The sequence below is a fragment of the Neovison vison genome, chromosome 4, assembly GCF_020171115.1.
Source record: "Neovison vison isolate M4711 chromosome 4, ASM_NN_V1, whole genome shotgun sequence".
Lineage (NCBI taxonomy): Eukaryota > Metazoa > Chordata > Mammalia > Carnivora > Mustelidae > Neogale > Neogale vison.
Genome location: NC_058094.1, coordinates 31,951,154 through 31,970,018, shown reverse-complemented (window position 1 = coordinate 31,970,018; position 18,865 = coordinate 31,951,154). Strand labels below are relative to the sequence as shown.

Here is an 18,865-nt window from a genome sequence, read left to right as displayed (position 1 = left end):
ATGATATTATAAAATACATTCTAAGTGAAAACATTGCCCTTACAAGATCTCAGTAAATTCTCTGAATAAATAAAAAAAAATGTAACATGTCACGTTCCACAGAACACATGGAAATCTGAACTATAAATGCCCAGAAGGAAATCAGTAAAAAAAAAAAAAAAAAAAAAAAAAAAGTAAAACAAAGCTCCCTATCAGCATTTTTCAATTATTAGCACTCCACGGAGAATTATTCTTAAATTTCCTGAGGCTTTATCTCAGGTAAAGGTATAGATTTTGGGTAGTAGGTTATGCAGAAACCACAGGAATTTCTAGTTTGGCTAACTCTGGGTTCAACATTACAGTATGACTCCAAGAGGAGCATCTCTGAACGGCAAAGTTTTTATCTATCAGACTGAAATCATGATTCTCTTATAGGGTAGTTGTGAGAGGTGAATGAAAAAGGCGGGAATTGGAAACATTTGTTAAGTCGCCGTTTAAAGGTGGAAAAATGTCAAAAGTCTATCATCCGGAATTAAGGTAGAATATACTGAAAATTAATAGCGGGGAAATAGTTAATTTGCAGGATCGGTGGCTTTGAGAGTTCATGAGGCTGTAAGTGTTGGATGCTCGGGGGACCAAGGAAGAGACATCGGGGCCGACCTCCGCCACGGGACCGACGGAACCCTGGCTGCGCACCGTTACCATATGGCCAGGTTCCAGCTCGGGTCTGCCAGCAGAATCCACCCGTCTCCAGTTTGCGCCCTTTGCTTTGCGCAGTTTAAAGCCGGGTTGGAGGAGAAAGGCTGGAGGTAGAACATGGGGCAAAGAAATTACGGTTAGGAAAACAAGAACAACAAAACCAGCAAGATCGGGATGGGTGTCAGCGAAATGCGCCAGGGAGTCATAAACGCCCAGAAAAGAAGTTCACAAGTTAGCAGCTTTCTGGGATGCTGAACGTCGTCGCTCTTTCCTCCTCCTAACAAATCCAAGCAACCCCCTAAAATGATACCCCCCCCCCGAAATCAGAGCCAATTTCGTTGTGGCAGAGCTTTTTCATCGCTTTAGCCCAACTTTCCTCCGCGTCTTTGGCGACACCTGAAATTGGGCTGCCCGGCAGGCGGGAGTAACCCCCATGCCCCCACTCCCCAGCCGCGCGGGCAGCCCCGGGGGCCTGGGTAGGAGGCGCTCTGAGAGGTGCGGGCAGGGGCCGGACTGGGCGCGCGCTCCGGTCCCCGCCGCGGCAGCGAGCGCAGGTTCCGGAGCTCCGGGCGGCGGCGACGCGCGCGCGGGAGGGGGCGCTTTAAGCTCCAGCCGCGGTTTCCGCAGGAGCTATTTTTAGCGACGCGTCGTCCGTCTTCTTCCCCGGTTTCCAACGTGGTACCCTCCGGCTTGCAGCCGCCCGTTAGTGGCTGCTTTCCGCCTGTTCCCATCCCCCCCCCCCCGCCGCTGCTCGCTCTTGGTAGCGTCCACGCAGGCAGGTCCGGAAACTGAGCATGTGTGGAAGCGCTCGGCGGCCTTGGCGGCGGCGCGGGCAGAGCTGGGCTGCGTCAGGCTGAGCCCATTCACCGCGCGGCCGCAGGAGCGCAGCGCCGGCGCCGCGCCGCCCAGCCCCGCCGAGAGGGGCGCACTCGCCGCCGCGGGGCCCGCCGCCGCTCACCGCAGCCCCCTCCTGGCGACCGGCAAGTAAGTTTGTAAGGTGGTTGGGCGGTGGGACGAAGGTTCTGCGCCCGGGGGAGCCCGGGCTGGCTGGCCGGAGGCGCGGCTAGCCGCTGCCCCGAATGCCCGGCGCCTCGGCGAGCCGCTTGGCCAATTTGAGAGCCGGCGGTCGGCCTCCGGGATGCTCGAGCCGGCAGAGCAGGAGGGCTGAACGGACTCTGGCGGGGGCCGAGGGGGCCAACTTGGGCAGAGGGGAAGGACTGCGAGGTGAGGGGCAGGCGGGGAGCGGGCTGGTGCGGGATGGGGAGGCTAGGTTTGGGTGCGGGGGCCCGGCCGAGAAGAGCCGCAGAGGGAAAGCGGGGTGTCTCCGGGGGTTAGGGTGGGAGCGATGTGAGAGCGCAGTATAGGGGCTGTTGGTGTGTGTGTGTGTGTGTGTGTGTGTGTGTGTGCGCGCGCGCGTGTGAGCGTGTCCTGGTCGGAGCGGCAGAGATGGAAAGTGGGGCGCGTGAAAAGCGGATTTGAACGAGAGCAAAGGACGGTGGTGGAAGGGACAGTAGGCTCCGGAGAAAACAAGTGGACCCGGATAATTTGGGGAATTAGTGCCAGGTTCAGGGCGCTATAATGATGATGCGAGGCAGCCTTGAATCAAGGTCTTTGGAGTGTGTGTGCGAGACCACTGTTGGGAACCGTCTGGAGAGAGATGGATGCAGAAAGTGGCCTGGAAGGGTCAGCTGGAAAATCGTTGAGGGATTTGGGTGAGGAGGAGGAGGGCAGCGGTGCAGAGATCGGATGGAGGAACCGGGCTGCTGGTGGAGCCAGCAGGGTTGGGAAGGGGTTTAAGGCTACGTGTGGTCCCTTGAATACTTAGTAGTGGTCCTCTGAGGTTCATTTGCACCCCAGGCTCCTCCTCCTTTTCCTACCTGGCTTGGTCGCAGGGCCGCTGGCTTGCTCTGGGCGAGCTAGTAGGAGATTTGGACAGATCAGGCAGCCGGGTTACATGGGAACTGCCTGGGCTTTCCGTAAGTGGTTCCCGGCCTCCTCGGAGTGGAGTCTGGAGTCCGAATGTGTGTATGGCAGGGGGCAGAAAGGGGTGGTGTCTCTTCTGGGCCACAGGAATCCGTGGTCTGGCCCGGAAGGTAAGGTGTTTTGGGCTGGGAAGTCAGGCAGAAGTCTGCAGCGTGCAACTCGCGGCGGGGCGTGTGTGCGCGAGTGTGTGCGTGTTGCCAGCCCAGGGTCGCGTCTGTTGCTGCAGTCTGTCTCCATGACGAGATCCTGGGATCCACAGGCGGCACGGGGAGGGGATTAAGGGAAACGTTTCCTACGTCTCTTCTATCTCCTTTCCCCAGAGTCCCATTCCTTGCTCGTCCAGTGATGCACCTTTCCAATTTCTTCCCGGTCCCCCGCACACCCCGAACCTGGCTCCAGTCTTGTGCTCTGATTTGGTACCCCGAGGAGGCGGCCGTCCCTTCTGTGCAGGGGGAAATCCTAGGAGTCCCGGCGGCCAAAGGGGCTCCGGCCTCCGTTCCTTACCTGGGGCGTCACTCCGGGGGTCCGCAGTTCACTCTGCTGCCCCTGCAGGTGACGCGGTGATGTTGCCCCACGGACTCCGGAAGCATGATGGCTCCAAATGGCCATTGGGACCCAGAAGCCCGGCAGAGTGACCAGCACTCATGGGTTTTCGAGACCAGGGATCTTCCCTGAGTTTCCCACATGTAAATGTAACTTAAAAAAGAAAACAAGACCAGATTAATAGAATAAACAAGCGTCTAATGCAAAAAGCTTTATGCAAAAACGCCTCTTTGACTCGGAAAAATTTCACCCACCAACCGCAAGAAGGGAAGAAGCGTCTTCAGCATACAGGATCGGAAACCGGGGAGATGGTGGGGGGGGGCGGGATTTGTTACCACGTCTGCGCCTTCTCAGACTCCATCCAGCGTTCTGTGCTCTCTCGCCGTTGCCATATTTTTAGAGAGACTTTACCAGATACGGGGAAATGAGGATGAAGGTGACTCTGGAAACCTGTACCATCTATGGAAGGACTCAGAAAGGGAAAAGTGAGAACCGAACCTACTGTCTGCGGATACCTAAGAGGGCTGGGCTCTGAGGTGGTTGTGCAACCACCAGAAATAGTTCCTGCATCCAAATTGCAGGGGGAGCAGCAGATGAAGGGAAGGGAGAACTCTAGAATAAAGTGGTGAGGAGCATGGTATGGGCTGTCTTGCTGGGTGATCACTGACCTGTGGAGGGATACAGCAGAAAGGAAAACAAGCTTCATGGCCAGGGCACGTCCTCATATTCCATGTGACATTGGCTTTCTCAGTTTCTAGTACAGTAACTATTTAGAGGTACCTTATGAAATATGTCCATGATTCTGGATATCTGAAAGGTGGAGACTGAATAAAGACTTAATGCTGTCAGTTTCTCCTTCTATTACTATGGTTTTTTTTTTTTAATTTTCCATTGATTATTGTTAGAACATGTAGTTAAGGTTAGCCATCAGTTCTGTTCTCCCTGGAGTGCTCTACAGATACAACATAACCTTATATGTTTGTTCGGTTTTGTTTGTTTGTTTGGGGGTCAAGGAGGAGTGATTATTGCACAAATTGATTTGGGTGCCCCCCCCAAAAGGCAGAATTTAGGCTCCTGAAGAGCTTATGAGCATGTGGAGGTGAAGTCTTCATTTATAAAATGTTAAATTTTATGTGAAATGAGAAAACCCTTTCCTGTCTATCCTTCATCTCTTGCATTGGAAATAGGATTATATCCTTGGACTGGTTCTTAGTCCTCAGAAGCATATTTTGACAATAATTTTCCAGGAGGATTGTTTCGTAAGCCCTGGTATGCTTTAAGAAATATTCAGTGAAATCTTTGCTGTCCTAAGGTAAAGGCATTTAAAAAAAGTGCTGAAATGGCTTGATGAGACAGAACTAGGAGAGAGAAATGTTAGTCAATATGGAAGGAGAGAAAAGATACCTCAGGGTATCTTTTTGATGGGCTTAGAACAGTGGTTTTCTAGAGGGGTGATTTTGCCCCCCCCCTCAGGGTACACTGGCAACATCTGGAGACAGTTTTTGGGAAGGAGGGTGCTTCAGGCATCTTGTGGGCAGAGGCCAGGGATGTTGTTAACATTCTACAACACACTGGGTAGTCTCCCACAATAAAGAATTACCGACTCCAAATCTTAGTAGGGCTGAATTTGAAAACCCTGCCTTATCACAAGACATGTTTTGAAATAAAAACAACTCTTGTTAGGATACTTTCACATATTGCTATTGGAATTCATCTTGAAAATTAGTAGGAGTAGTTAATACTAAGAGGTTTTCTTTGCAAAATGGCTCCATATTCAAAAACACTTGTTTTAGGGAAATTGAAGAGGTTTCCTTTTAGCAGAACTTCTTTTCAGCCTTGAAAACAAATCCTAGCATGTATTGGGAATGTCTACAATGATAGGTTGTATAGTATACATACGAACTGAGTAAACATTTTTTATGAAAACAAGTTATAAAACTGTTCAGCTACAGTATTTTCTACTGAACTGGTTTGGTAATTGCTCTTTAACATACATGATTAAAATTTTTCTAAATTAAAATTAATTAAGATTACAACTAGTAATTTTTTATGTAGTGAGGGATTGAGCAGAATCAGAGGAAAAATGAATTTTTAGATGGATTTTTAGATGCATTTTTATTAGAAGCCTTATAAAATGTTCCAAAGTGAAACCTTAGTATTTGTAGACATCAACACAAGAAGGTAAGAATCCCATACAATTTTCACGTATTGAGTTCCAATTTTAAATTGACAGCATGGCCTGTATTGAGAAACAAACCTTTCTACCTTGTAGCACAGTACTCTTGCCTAGAGAGAAAGAGCAATAGCTTACACTCCTGAATGTAATAAGATCAGGGAACTCAGAACACTTACTAGATAAAAGCTTTGTCATTATCACGAGGAGGTCTAGAGGAACTAAAGAGATTTGGTCACTATTTGACCTTCTCTCCTTGCCACCCCCCCATTGTTTGGTGATTGGTTGGTAGATACCACAGTTCATTCTACAGAGATCATCATTAGGGCTGCTTACTTCCTTTCTCGTTCTAATAACCATTCCCTTCACTCCTGGCCATGGCCATCCCTCAGTCCCTCAGGAGTTTCTGTAGCAGAAGAGACTTCAGACTCCTGTTAAGTCTCTGGGGTACCCAGTCATCCCTCCCTTTTTTCCTGTGTGTACAGACACAAACAGCTCTTCCCTGCTTCCATGTGGAGCAGAGATTGGTGTCTCTCTTGCAAAAAGGCAGTGGGAGAGCGCTTGTTTCCCACAAAGTCAACCTCGGTGTCTCTGGTTGCATGTTTGAATTGTTTTTCAGTTGTTTGTTCGGTTGCTGTTAGGAAGGCTTTCTCTTTCCCAGGGGAATGGTGAAAGAACCGAGGAAAATAGAACTTCAGTGTGAACAAAACTGGTGTTGGTGGAGTGTACCTGTCATTGGACTATATAAAAGCTCACGGATATGATTTGAACCAATGAGAATCATGTATTACCAATTCAGCAAGCATTTGTCAGTTCAGCGGTAGCAAGTCCTATTGTAGGTACTGGGACTATTGGCATCTTTAAAGGTAGGCTGCCATGTGCATGGCAGTCAGTTTCAAAACTAAGGTCATTCAGAGAATATACATTATTTTATACACATCTTTAAAACTGTATCTGTAAACAGGATGGTTACTCATTTTCATGAAATTTGGAGCAGTTATAGTGATACAGCATAATTCTTGAAAATACTGCTATACACAAACATTCAGAGGGGAAGGTTACGTGGATGTCTGTATAGACTAGACAAAGAGGGCGTGAGCAATTTGAGGTGAAAGAGGTCAGTTCTTGTCTCCCTTTTTCTTTCTTTAGGAAGTGATTATTGATTTATTGAACAGGGAGAAATGGTTCCCTTCCCTGCAGTTCACTTGTTGAATAGACCTGTGCCCTTATATGCTGCTGATAGTCCTGGAGGAAGAAGGCAGTGGGACGGCTGGTATGATGATTAGAAGGAAGCTGACTTTGAAATCAGGTCTGTCCTAATCATGTTTCCAGCAAAGACTCTGAATACACACCTTCAGAGACTGAGCAAGCCCTGTCACTATTTTGAGGTGACTAATAGAAAGATTATAGAACTGAGCATTTTCGTTGTTCCGCACGTTCAGTCATACATACGCCTTATATAGGGGCAGATGAATTAACATAGCGGTTCCATTACTTAAAAACAAACTTGCTGGTCATTGTGGCATGTCATTTACCATCCCAGTTGAAAGAAAAGTAAACGCTGTGTGTTGCTCCCGTCAAACTTAAGAACAACAACAGCAAAAGCAGGATTTGAAATTTATGCTATGGCAAAGGCAAAGAGGGTTTCTTCTTTTTATTTCATTATAGTTTATTATCATTAAGGATGAGCGATAGCAATACATGAAATAGGCGACCTGCCTGTGGAAGGTTTTACTTTTGTTTGTAGATGCATGTTCATCTTAAAGAAACAAATAGCCCAGGGCATCTCCCGAGGCTTTCAGCCGTCATTGTAAATAGCATGTCCCTTCTATCTCTGGGAAATTTATTATGTGATGTCATTTAGAATCAGAATACTGGGCTAAGCGGATACTGATACAGTCCTTTCTAATTTTGTGATTTAGAGTTGTCTCTGTCTTTTTGAAGAAGGTAAAAGCGACGTGCTCTCCGTCATTGGGAGCACAGTCACGGATGCTGACACCAGCCTGTGGTACACAAGCACATGATGCTGCTTGACATTGGTCTGGGACCCCACTGACCAAAACAGTGATGTCAGTTTTCTAGATTGTGAAGCCTGATTTTAACAATTTTGATTTGAACCACTGCTGTGACCAGGCTGGAGAATCACTTGATATATTTGGAAAACACCAACGGATGAAGCAGAATGCTAACCCATTATGAGGAAAGAGGTATAGCAGTTTCAGATCAAGAACTTTGCAGCCAAATCTGGCCCTTCTACTTAGTAAGTAGTTTTGTGACTTTAGATGAACTTCTTTTTAACTTCATGGAGCTCTAATTCCTCATTTTTGAAATGGTGATAATTTTTTCTTTTTTTCCTGTGAGTTCATAATAGGATTAGAAGGAATATTTTGAAAGTGGAGGTGTCTATTAAATATGGATGTGGTGGTCTTATCCGTGCTTCTGGTGCCAGAATTTACATGGTTGCTGTCCAGGAAGAGGGAGCAGAGAGTGTAGGGAGTCAGAAAGGTCATGGTGAGCAAAGGGAGGGGGAAAAGGGCCATGGCGTGCATCATAGGTTAGGAAAGGATGTCAGTGATGAAGTCATTCTTAATGTCTACAAATTTCTACATGTTGGCAGCTAGCAAAATATTCCAGAAAGGTTAATTCATTAAATATTTATATTTGTTTAAAAATTCTACAGTCCTTGTTGGGGCCATAGCCACAGAAGACTTTTGTCTATTTATTTTTTTTAAAGATTTTATTTTTATTTATTTATTTGACAGAGAGAGAGAGAGAGCGAGCACAAGCAGGGGGAACAGAGAGGGAGTGAGAAGCAGACTCCCTGCTGAGCAGGGAGCCTGATGTGGGACTCAATCCCAGGACCCTGGGATCATGACCTGAGTGGAAGGCAGACGCTTAACCATCTGAGCCACCCAGGCGCCCCACAGAAGACTTTTAAAGATTTTATTTATTTATTTGACAGACAGAGATCACAAGTTGGCAGAGAGGCAGGCAGAGAGAGAGGAGGAAGCAGGCTCCTGGCCGAGCAGAGTGCCTGATGCAGGGCTCGATCCCAGGACTCTGGGACCATGACCGGAGCCGAAGGCAGAGGCTTTAACCCACTGAGCCACCCAGGCGTCCCAAGACTTTTAAATGCAGTTGTTTTCTAAGATAAAATGTGGTCTTACATTGAGAATTAGTATAGTAATATAGACTAAGGATTCCTTCTCATCTATGTTTAAATCTTTATGTAAATCACAGTGACAAGATGTCACAGGCACATACCACAGTTTAGCAGAAGAATGTTAACAGCCATGATAAATAGCTTTGAGTAAAAAATATTTTATTCTGTTTTCATTCATCTAAATGGTTTAGTAACATAAACATCATTGCATTTTTAAAGCCAGCTTTTAAGCTACTATAAAATATAATCAACTTGAGATGAGTGAGGTGAACATGTCAAGGTTAAAAATTGGTTTTCCCTTAGTTACTTCCCAACATGAGGGAATATATATTCTAGCATAATAAGTTAAAAAATAAAAAAAGACAGAGATAAGGAGGACATTTATTACCACTAGATCTATTTAGATCTTAAATTCTTAAAAGGGCCAAGGAAGTTTAAAGGTACTCTTTTATATCACTGAAGTATTATTTATCGGAGTGCAATTTTAACTCTTTACCAGCATGGTTTTGAATTTCAAATAAACAATCATATTGGTAAGTATCTAATAGAGAAAGAATAAGATATAGTTTTTAATTATGAGAACTAAAATGAACAGCCAAGAGGGAAAAAGAACCATTCTGGCACTATGGAAATATTCAGTGATTTTTAGAAAAACCTAGGGAGGAGCGCCTAGGTAGCTTAGTTGGGTAACTGTCAGATCTTGATTTCATCTCAGGTCATAATCTCAGGGTCTGGTTGTGAGATTGAACCCTGCATTGGGCTCCATGCTGGGCTTGGAGCCTGCTTAAGATTCTTTCTCTCTCTCTCTCCCTGCCCCGCCCCCCCACCGCGCCGCCATGTGCATGCTCTCTCTCCTTCACTCTAAATTAAAAAATAAAAGAAAAGAAATAAGAAAAACCTAGGGAGATGACATTTTAGCATAGCCTTATTGGCACAACTGCTGGTTATGTTATATATTAAGAGTTTTTGTTTCATTCTTAGGTACACATCATCTTTGTTGTTAAATATTATGGGGAAACTTTTCTTGGGTATTGCAGTTAATAAATTATTTTTGCCATCCTTAGAGTGAAAATAAAAAGGTTGCTAGTAGTCCACTTGAACTATGCATTATTTTAAGTTTTCTGTCAGCTTCCTCTTCTTGGACAGTAACAAATCCATTATTGATAGTCGTACCTCAAGGTATTTTGAGCTAATCATTTGGACTTTCGTGGGAGGGAATTGAGTGAAACTGAAATTTCACCCTACTAATAGTTGTAAGGCAAAATAAGATAAACAATAAAAGAAAACAGAACAGAATCCAGAGCTTCAGTTTTCTAATTTATCAGCATTCCCCAACTAAATCAAATAGAACTGATTCTGGTTAATTTAAGCAGAAAGGAATTCCTTGGGTAGTTGATGGAAGAATTCATGGAACTGAAGGAAATGCTGATAAACAAGACCTTGGAAAGGATAGCCCACGACTGGGATGAACCAACTCTAGCTCTTTTCCATCTTTGTGTCGCTATGGTCACAGCTCAGGATTCCCAGCAGGGGAGAGAGAGAGAGAGAGAGAGAGAGAGTGTGTGTGTGTGTGTGTGTGTGAGTATGTTCTGGGAAAGAACAGGACATCTTGACGGATAGTCCACTGACAACTGTGTTTAATGAGCCCAAGGAATTAGCCCAAGACGTAATCAATGATCTGCTGCTACCAGAGAAATGGAAATAGATGATGCTGGGCAGGCGCACTGAACTAATGTTCGTTACAGAGAAACATGCTTCATGTTTCTCATGACAGAGAAACGTGCTTCAGTGGTGATGAATTACTAGAAGGAAAAAAAGGTGGGGGGAACCCTGAGTATATTATCTAAGCAGAGTATCTATGTTGAAGACAAAAATACTGTGTTACTCTCCTAAGTCTGCTCTAACAAGTTCCCACAAACTGCATGACTTCAAACCACAGAAATTCACTCTCACAGTTATGAAAGATAGACTTCGGGAGTCAAAGTTGGTGGGGGCTTCTGTGTCTCTGAAGACTTGACAGGGAGACTTTGTTCCATTCCTTTCTTCTACCCTCTTGTGCTTCCAGGAATCCATGACGTTCCTTGATTTATAGATGCGTCATTGCGGTCTCTGTTTCCATTGTCATACAGTGTTCACTCTCCACTGTGGCTGACTCTGTCTCTTGTCTTCTAATAAGGACACAGGTCGTGTTGGATTAAGGGCCCTTACTATTCTAGTGTGACCCCATCTTAACATAAGCAATGACATCTTTTAAGACTCTGCTTCCAGATAAGTAAGATTCTTAGATTCCAGGGAGGACACGAAATTGGGAGGAACACCATCCAACTTAGAACAAGTGCGGCGTGGGTAAAACAAACAGTGCGCACAGCTAGGTCTGAGGAGCGGGAGGGGTGATAGCCTATCATTCTCTCTATTAAAACTCTATCTGAAGCATCATGGCAAGTATTAGGCACTCTTTTTTTAGCTAATATTCTGTCCAGTGGAAAACTGGTAGAAAACAATTTGGCTTTTAGGAACAGTTTTTTTGAACTGCAGACCATAAACTTGGCAAAGGGGAGTTTAAGATAAATATAGTATGAGCCTCCAGATGTTGAAAGGAAGAAAGATGCCATCTTTGTTCACATACAGAGATTAGGACCCATGGCTGGAAGTTTCAGGGAAGCCCATTTTCTTTCACTGTGAGCAGAAACATTCTTAGATTAGTGGGCTCCAGAGAGGAATGAGCTACCATGAGTTAGTGAGGGCCATAGCTCTGGAAGCAGTCAGCGTGAACTGGGTAAATATTTGTCATGATGATGTAGAAGAGATTTCTGAATGTGAAGGGCACCTAGATTAGATAATTGCCCACAGTTCCATGTTGAAGAGTCTCTTCTAGGAATACTGAGGGCTCTAGTGAACCTCAAACGTTTATTGAGCCTTGAGTATGGTGCTGCATGTTGGCAGAAGGAGAAGTTTAAAAGGCAGACGGTCTCCAGCTCTTACACAGACACGTATTTCAGAGGTTACTCTGGCACCGATCAGGAACAATCCAGGATCCCACACGCTATCTGTCATAAAGCAGAGGATCGGTAACTATTTGTTGAACAAATTTGTTGTTTAATCAGAGTCTGGTTTTCAAATGTATGTGCTTTGTTTCCCCAGGTACTTACCTGGTTGTTATCAGCCCTGCCGTGTTCATGCCTACTGTCTTTTATAGCCTTCTGGTCTTCTAGGATTTCCTTGCTCATGTATCATCACTATCTTTGTTTCATTTTACTATTTACATACTATTTTAAAAATAGGGTTGGAAGTGGGGAGTAATTTTTCTCCTTAATCTCTTTCCTCCTCTAGCCTGTCTTTGCCAGCAGAGCTAGCCCTGAACCTCTAACGTTAATGACTTAATGGTGTAGACTGGAGGGGACTTAGGCTAAAGCAGTGTTTCTAAAGGTGTGGGATCGATGACTGGTTTTGTGCAGGAGGACTTTGGGTGGCATATGGATATGTACTGAATTGAACTGAAAGGACTTGGAATCTATTCCCTTTCAGTGTTTCTCACTAAGGCAAGGAGAAAGTTTCAGTTTGGTGCTAGTTTGTAATACCTCTCCAATACACCTAAATCCCCCTTTTTAATGAAGAGTAGGCTTCAGATGTAAAGCTTTTAGAAGTCCAGTAACACTGTTTTGTTTTCATTGTATTTATTTTTTTATTTTATTCTCTATTTATGCTAAGTTCGAATTTTAGTATAAAGTAACGACACAAGCTTCCTTTAAAAATTTGGGTAGTTGAAACTTAAAAAATGGTATGATATTAAACAGGAGGTGGATAGTAGTGATGGTTGTGAAACCGTGTGAATGTCCTTCGTGCCTCTGAACTGTACATCTAAAAATAGTTAGGATGATAAATTTTACGTCAGACATGTTTTACCACAACTAAGAATAATAGTAAAAAAATTTAAAACATGAAGAAGAAGAAAGCATTTAAAATCGTAAATGAATCCTTAAAAGTCAAGTGAAGGCCAGCAGTCTAGTTGACAATAAATGGGAGCACAGGCACAAGGAGAATGTGCACTCCCCCATGGGCCTCTGCTCAGTGTTCACTAGAAAGCTCAGGGGCAGGGAAGTGGACCAGAGAGATAACCCCTTCGTTCCTCAGGTATGCAGGTAGTGAGAGGCTTCCCCTGGGAACACGCACAAAATCTCACCTACACACCCAGATTCTTCCCTCATATACAAAAGCCTTAAGCCTCTGGGGAGGGGCGGAAACCCCACTGGGGTTTTCGCCCAGTATCCCTTACTGACACCAGCTGGAGATCTGCAACAGATCAAGAACATATTTTGGTTGACACAGGGAAGACGGGGCAGAAATGTTGAGGAAAAGTCAACCCAAGGTCCAGACTAAGGCCCACGACAGGATAGACCTAAGATAAGATAAGGCCTAAGACTGAGATAGAGAATGCAAACATCGGTAGCCTCTGTATTTGTAATTGCCAAATATTGGAAGTGACCAGGATATCCTTCAGTTGGGCAATGGATGAACAGCTTGTGGTAGTATTCCACAGAGCAAAATTCTACTTGACAATAAAAAGAAATAAAAGGAAAGTTGCTTGACCTCACTCCTGTGCCAGTAATTACTGACGGTAACCATTAGAGCAGTAGCCATAAATGTTTCATGAAAAACACAACACTTTAGAAAATGCAAACATTCAGAATTAGATCAAGAGAATTATGGAGAAAGCAGGAGCTGCCTGGCAGGGTTGATTGTAAGGGTAGGAGAGACTTGAAGGTCCTGATTTTCTCAGCAAGAAAAAAACCTACATAGTATCTGCATGTTCTTTTTCATTATAATGCATAAAATACTACTGATTTATAAACCATTCTATTTTTGAAACTCAGAGGCCTCAGTAAATACATATACAGCCTTTCCACTCCCTTAAACTTATATCAGGTAGATCAAAGATGCTTCCAAGCTAAAGGATCTTTAGAATTCATGTAATGTCCTTCAAAAATGGAGGTTTTTAACCTGTAATTTGCAAGCATGGATAGAACTCAGTATACTAGATACAAAAATGACATCGTTACTGTTACTGACATCCAACTGAAATTTAGCATTGCCTTTAATTGAGAGTACGGGTCACAAAATACAGAAGACTTGGCAGTACCTGTGACTTTTTTGCCAGTAGAAATCACAGATAATATCACATCACATTACAGTTGTTTGCAGATTTTTTTTTTTTTTTTAAGTAGGCTCCATGCCCAGTGACAAATCTGCCACTGGAGCCCAGTGTGGGGCTTGAACTCACGACACTGAGATCAAGACCTACGCTGAGATCAAGAGTTGGACACTTAACACCTGAGCCACCCAGGAGCCCCTACAGATTTTTTTTTTTAAGTCGTTTATGTTCATCCTTATTTGAAAATGTGGTTATTATTGGAGCTGCTGTTAGATCTTTGTATGCAATTAGTAAAAAAAAAAACCATGTTTACCATCTCACAGTTTATGCTTTTAAAATTTGACAGTTGTATTTCATTGTATTTTGTTTCCTTTTTAGTCCTGTGTATCTCTTTCTTCAGAGAGGTCACAGGCCTTAAGGACTCTTTGAAGGATTCATAGCGCTTAGAAAGGTTAAGAACCTTTCTTGGAATCTGAGTAGTAAGTTCCATTCAGGGTGTGGTCCAGAAAGCCAGAGCTGTTGAGTGAGTTCTAATTTACCAGATCTGTGCTTGATTGGCTAAATGCCAGCTGTGCTATTCTGTAGGAAGCATTGGTTCTAGTAAGTTTCATGCCAATTTGTAAATGCAAAGGGTACATTTTTGAGAGTCTGTAGATTCTTTGTGTAGATTCTCTAAATACCTCAGGGGAGCTTATTTCATTTTGACAACACTGACAGGAAGTTTTGCCTCTTCTGGGGCAAAAATCTGCTTTTGTTTAACTTCTAGCATTGATCTATGTCTGGTCTATATAACCTGACAGTTATCTAGGAATTTCCTGAAGTCACTAAAATACTTTTACTGTGACCTTCCTGATGTGTCTCAGGAATGCAGATCACAGTGATATTTGCCAAATCAAAATATATTTTGACAAAAATATACTTATAGGGAAACATTAGGCTTCGATTTCATGGAACATTTTTCTTCTTTTTTTTAAATGGAATATTTTTCTAACGAACATTTGGGATCCTAGTATGTGCCAGGCACTCAGCTTAACACTGGAATATAATAAGGGGCAAAGCAAACATGCTCCCTGCCCTCATGGGTGTTGGAGGGAAAGGCATTGGTTATAGGGCCTGGAAAGTGCTCCGTAGACCAGGCAGGTGGGATGGGAGGAAGGCTGAGGAATAGAGGGACCTGTGCTTGAGAAAAGAGGGGGCTCCCTAGGTTAAGAGCTGTATGGGGCTGGAGTTGAGGCAAGGAATAGAGAGAAGTGTTCTTAGCAGAGGAAACATTTTGTCACATCCGAGGAAATGAAAGTCTGTGCCTGGGAGAAGGGTAAGGATGGGACAAAGTAGAGGTGGAAAGATAAGCCAGCCATCAGACAATGCAGGATTTTCCTGGCCAGACTGAGGATTTTTGTTTTTGAAGTAGGGGGTGACATGATCAATGATCCTTCTATACAGAGTAACTGTATTTCTTTTCCAGGAGAACAGATAGCATTAAACAAAAGCAGGATGCCTAGAAATTAAAAAAAAAAAAAAAAAAAAAAAAGAAAAAAGAAAAAAAAAAAAGAAGTCTGCTATTTAAGCACAGTGGACATGACACCTGTACCATAATACATATTCATTATTACAACTATTCCTTCAAGTCCCCTAGCAAGCTTTTGGTTTCAGTTCTAGGATAAAATTACTTGTTTCTTTGAACTTCTGAACTAGGGGAATTCTAAACCACTGGCTTTTGTCATGCATCTTTGAAGACTTCTTCATAACGTTTCCATTATAAAAGCTATTACATTGTTTCCAATCTTTTTAGAAAAGGGACTATTAAAGTCATTTAGATACCAGCTTGCTATTTTAGTTGTGATTGTTTGCCTGTTTATTTGGACCTCATTATAAAAGGCTGAAGATACTATGTCTGTAATTGAATTGGCTTGCAAGAAAGCTCTTTACGGGGATAGTAATCCCCGGTACATTTAAATTTATAGAAAAGTTTTGAATTTTCCATTTGATTAACGAACATGGGCCATAGTAGTATTGAACACTGATGTGTATATGATCCTCTTAGCCACTACTTTGAATTAAAATTCTTGCAATCTTTTTATCATTTGAGTGAGAATATAAAATACAATTTTCATTTCATGTGTGTACTTTTCAAAATGGCAAAATTTTGTCCTCAAAGTAATTGAGAAGGTCTGCCTCATTATAACATTAATTACCAATGGAACAAATTAGCTACCAGCTCATTGTATTATTCTAGTTGGACTTTGTTTTTGGCTACTCTGAGGCATTGGGCGTGAACAAGAGGAACATTCTTCCCGTTTCAAGGTATCAACCCAGGGTCCATGTGCCTACATTTGTGCAATTTCTGAACTGTTTCACACAAAGCTAAGGCAGCGTGTTCTGAGACAGTTGGCACCCACCTGTATTAACGTGGCTTATCAGTAGTACTGAGGTTCTTTTTGCCTAGTACACAGAAGACGTAAGAGGATACATGGTGACTGTACATTGTAAAGGACTTTGAAAGGTCCTCAAGACAAGGATATTCAGAAGAGGTGATTAGAAAAGTTGCAGAGAATTTTTTTTCCTGTGTATTTGGCATCCTTACACACGATATCAGTAAGAGCTTCAGAGCCTAACCTTTGGATCAAAAGGCTTTGTTCTGTTTCAGGTGGTATTTGTTTTTGAGAATGTGTTTCCACGAATATATGTCTTTTGTCTGAGCAATATTTCTTTGTGGACTGCCCCCACCACTGGAATCAACTTTTTCAGTTCCATGGCTGATGTGGGACTCACCTGTTTCCTTTGTTCCCTGTCCTCTTGGGGTGAGCATGTGACTCAGTCAGCCCGAGTATCCCCAACTTTAGCCAGAATGGTTTGTTCAGGAGTAGGTATATGATGTCAGCCATCAAGATGGAGGAAGTCACTCCCTGTGATTTTGGCAGAACACCAAAATGATGCTCTCTTCCTCATGGAGGTCACAAAGCTGTTAGAATTTGTATCTACAGCTGCTGATGGATTTTTGTCACCAAATGGAGAAAGTCTGCCTGAAAATGAAGCTACTCCAAGGAAAATAGAAACAAGAGGAAAAGGCACATTTCAGCCCATTGATCCCACCACACTACATAGCTGTTTCTGAGTATTTCAGTTGCACGAACCCTTTATTTTCTACTTCTGCTTCAACTGTTTTGAGTGAGGTATTTGTTACTTTCAACCCAAAGAATGAAAACATATGCTGCCAGTAAACTGCCCCGACATTCAGGTGGCAGCAGGAAGGGAGAGGTCCAAAGACGTCATCTGGTATGCGAGTGAAAGAATTGAACATCTCTGCTTCCTTGAGCCAGAAAGGGTTTGCAAGAGAAACCAACGAATGTGCTAACTTTCCACTCCTGTTGCCATTTCCTTTAAATAACGCTGCATCTTTTAAGCTACATTCTGAAGTAGTAGCATCCGACTTTTTCTCATGTACAGGAGACGCGCCGTTGCCGTGTATTACACAAACAAACATAAACAGTAGCCGGCTGATTCTTACTTACAGCTTCACTGTCTGAAATCCATGGGTCCATGTATTTGTTACACATTCGCTTTTGGCATGAGGCATTCTAGGGTCTATTGTTCAACAAGTAAGACATTACAACTCTAGTAACGGTCTCTCACATGAATAACAAGATTAGAGGGACAAGCAGTAGAAATAATAAAAGACAAATTATCCTCTATTTCTAGTAACTCAGCAATGAAGGGCATTTATGTTCTCATGTGGACGTTAAATAGCTAGGAAATATGAGTCAGTCATCTTGGATGCAAAATGCTGCCACAGCTTCATTCCGTTTGGTATCCTAGCTATCAGTTTCTTACAGACATTTCCTTTTAAAGGCAGAGAAGAAAAGATACACATTGTGGTAATGGCAATGAGTATGTCAAGTGTCCTGTGAACCTCAAGTGGAAAGCGGAGGAACTGTAATGACATTTCTGGTATGCGGTTTAGTCAGTGGCTTATTTTGTTGTAATTCTTTATGAAGAGGGAGACACGAAACATCTATAAATTAGGATGGTTCGTGGCTAAAGGAAAAACGAGGAGAGTCAGAGGCATTATTTAGACTCACTTTATCTTACATCAGTGCTTGTCTCATGGATATTAATTTCTGCTAAGAAGGGTTACAAGATAAGCCCTTCCGCTAAAAATAGAACCTGGTTCCTAAGCTATAAGAAGAGTTGCTCTGCATAGTGTAATTCAGTGACTAGAAAACATTGTCTTCCAGGGTATGGCCTGAATGGTTTCTGAGAACACTGTGAAGCATTTTGGTTGGCTCACTTCCATTGAGGGGGGGAAATACAGTAAACAACGATTTTCTACATTGTATCACAGAATATACTGAGGTGTTTATTATCTCTTGTGCTCCTATGATAGCAAAGTAGGTTTCTCCCTCCCAGGTAATATAATGGTGAAAACATCACATTTTCAAAAGAAAAATGCTTCACGAGGGGAGGTAGCATGAGGATAATGAAACTCCGCTGTGCTGTCTCTAATGAACTGATGGCTTAATAAACGATTGCCTTGGAGACCAAAAAAACAAAAACAAAAAACAGTTCTTACCTCTGTATCTATAGGAGATTGTTAGTACACAAAGATTAGCATTCACATTTAAATTTGGGGTTTGCTTCCAAGTGTTTGGCTTGTTACCAGTTATTGTTTCTATAAGCATATATAACTAAAAGAGAGCCCTTCTGGGCTGTTCTAGCTAGATAGGACATTTCTAGTCTCACACAGGTAAGTGGCTGGAAAATGCACATTTGTGCGGCAGAGTTTCCTGTTCATTTGGATCTCAGTCTGCTCATCTTTCTGCCAGAAGGAGTGAGGTATGACGCACGTCCGGTTGCCATGGCCATGCCCATGAAGAATGCAAAGCTTGGTTGCTGGGACCTGTAGCTTCAGCCAAGAGACAGTGGGACATGCAAACAGATGGGGTTCCTGGGCACTGAGAATTCAGAAGTGGCAGGCAAAGTATATTGGAAGATGTGGGAGCTTCCTTCAATTTTGTGAAAATCAGAAAAGAAGAGAGTGAGGTCTACAACAGTCCAACTGGTAATTCTGAATTTATGACCCTTGCACTTGATACAGTTGCTGACCGACAGTACATATGCCGATGCCAGGAAAGGACTGTTCCGGTGCAGAACAGCGTGAGTCACGGAGGAGCAACAT

At 43.2% G+C, this 18,865-nt stretch overlaps 1 protein-coding gene and 1 long non-coding RNA gene across 3 annotated transcripts in view; one reads left to right on the top strand and one right to left on the bottom strand.

Moving 5' to 3' along the window:
• Window positions 1-405: 405 nt before the first annotated feature.
• LOC122904373 lies at window positions 406-3,476 on the bottom strand. The gene is made up of 3 exons (XR_006384197.1): window positions 3,459-3,476; window positions 3,166-3,357; window positions 406-782 (listed from the first exon to the last, which is right to left on the bottom strand). It is a non-coding gene; the product is annotated as an uncharacterized LOC122904373 (long non-coding RNA).
• Window positions 1,593-18,865, top strand: part of OXR1 (oxidation resistance 1) — a 447,011-nt gene continuing 429,738 nt past the window's right edge. The window contains exon 1 of one of the 2 annotated variants that reach the window (XM_044245095.1): window positions 1,593-1,662. The gene's annotated coding sequence lies outside the window, so the exon portion shown is untranslated. Of the gene's footprint in view, window positions 1,663-2,597; window positions 2,655-18,865 lie in introns of those variants that run through there. The other variant, XM_044245096.1, reaches the window with a different exon arrangement.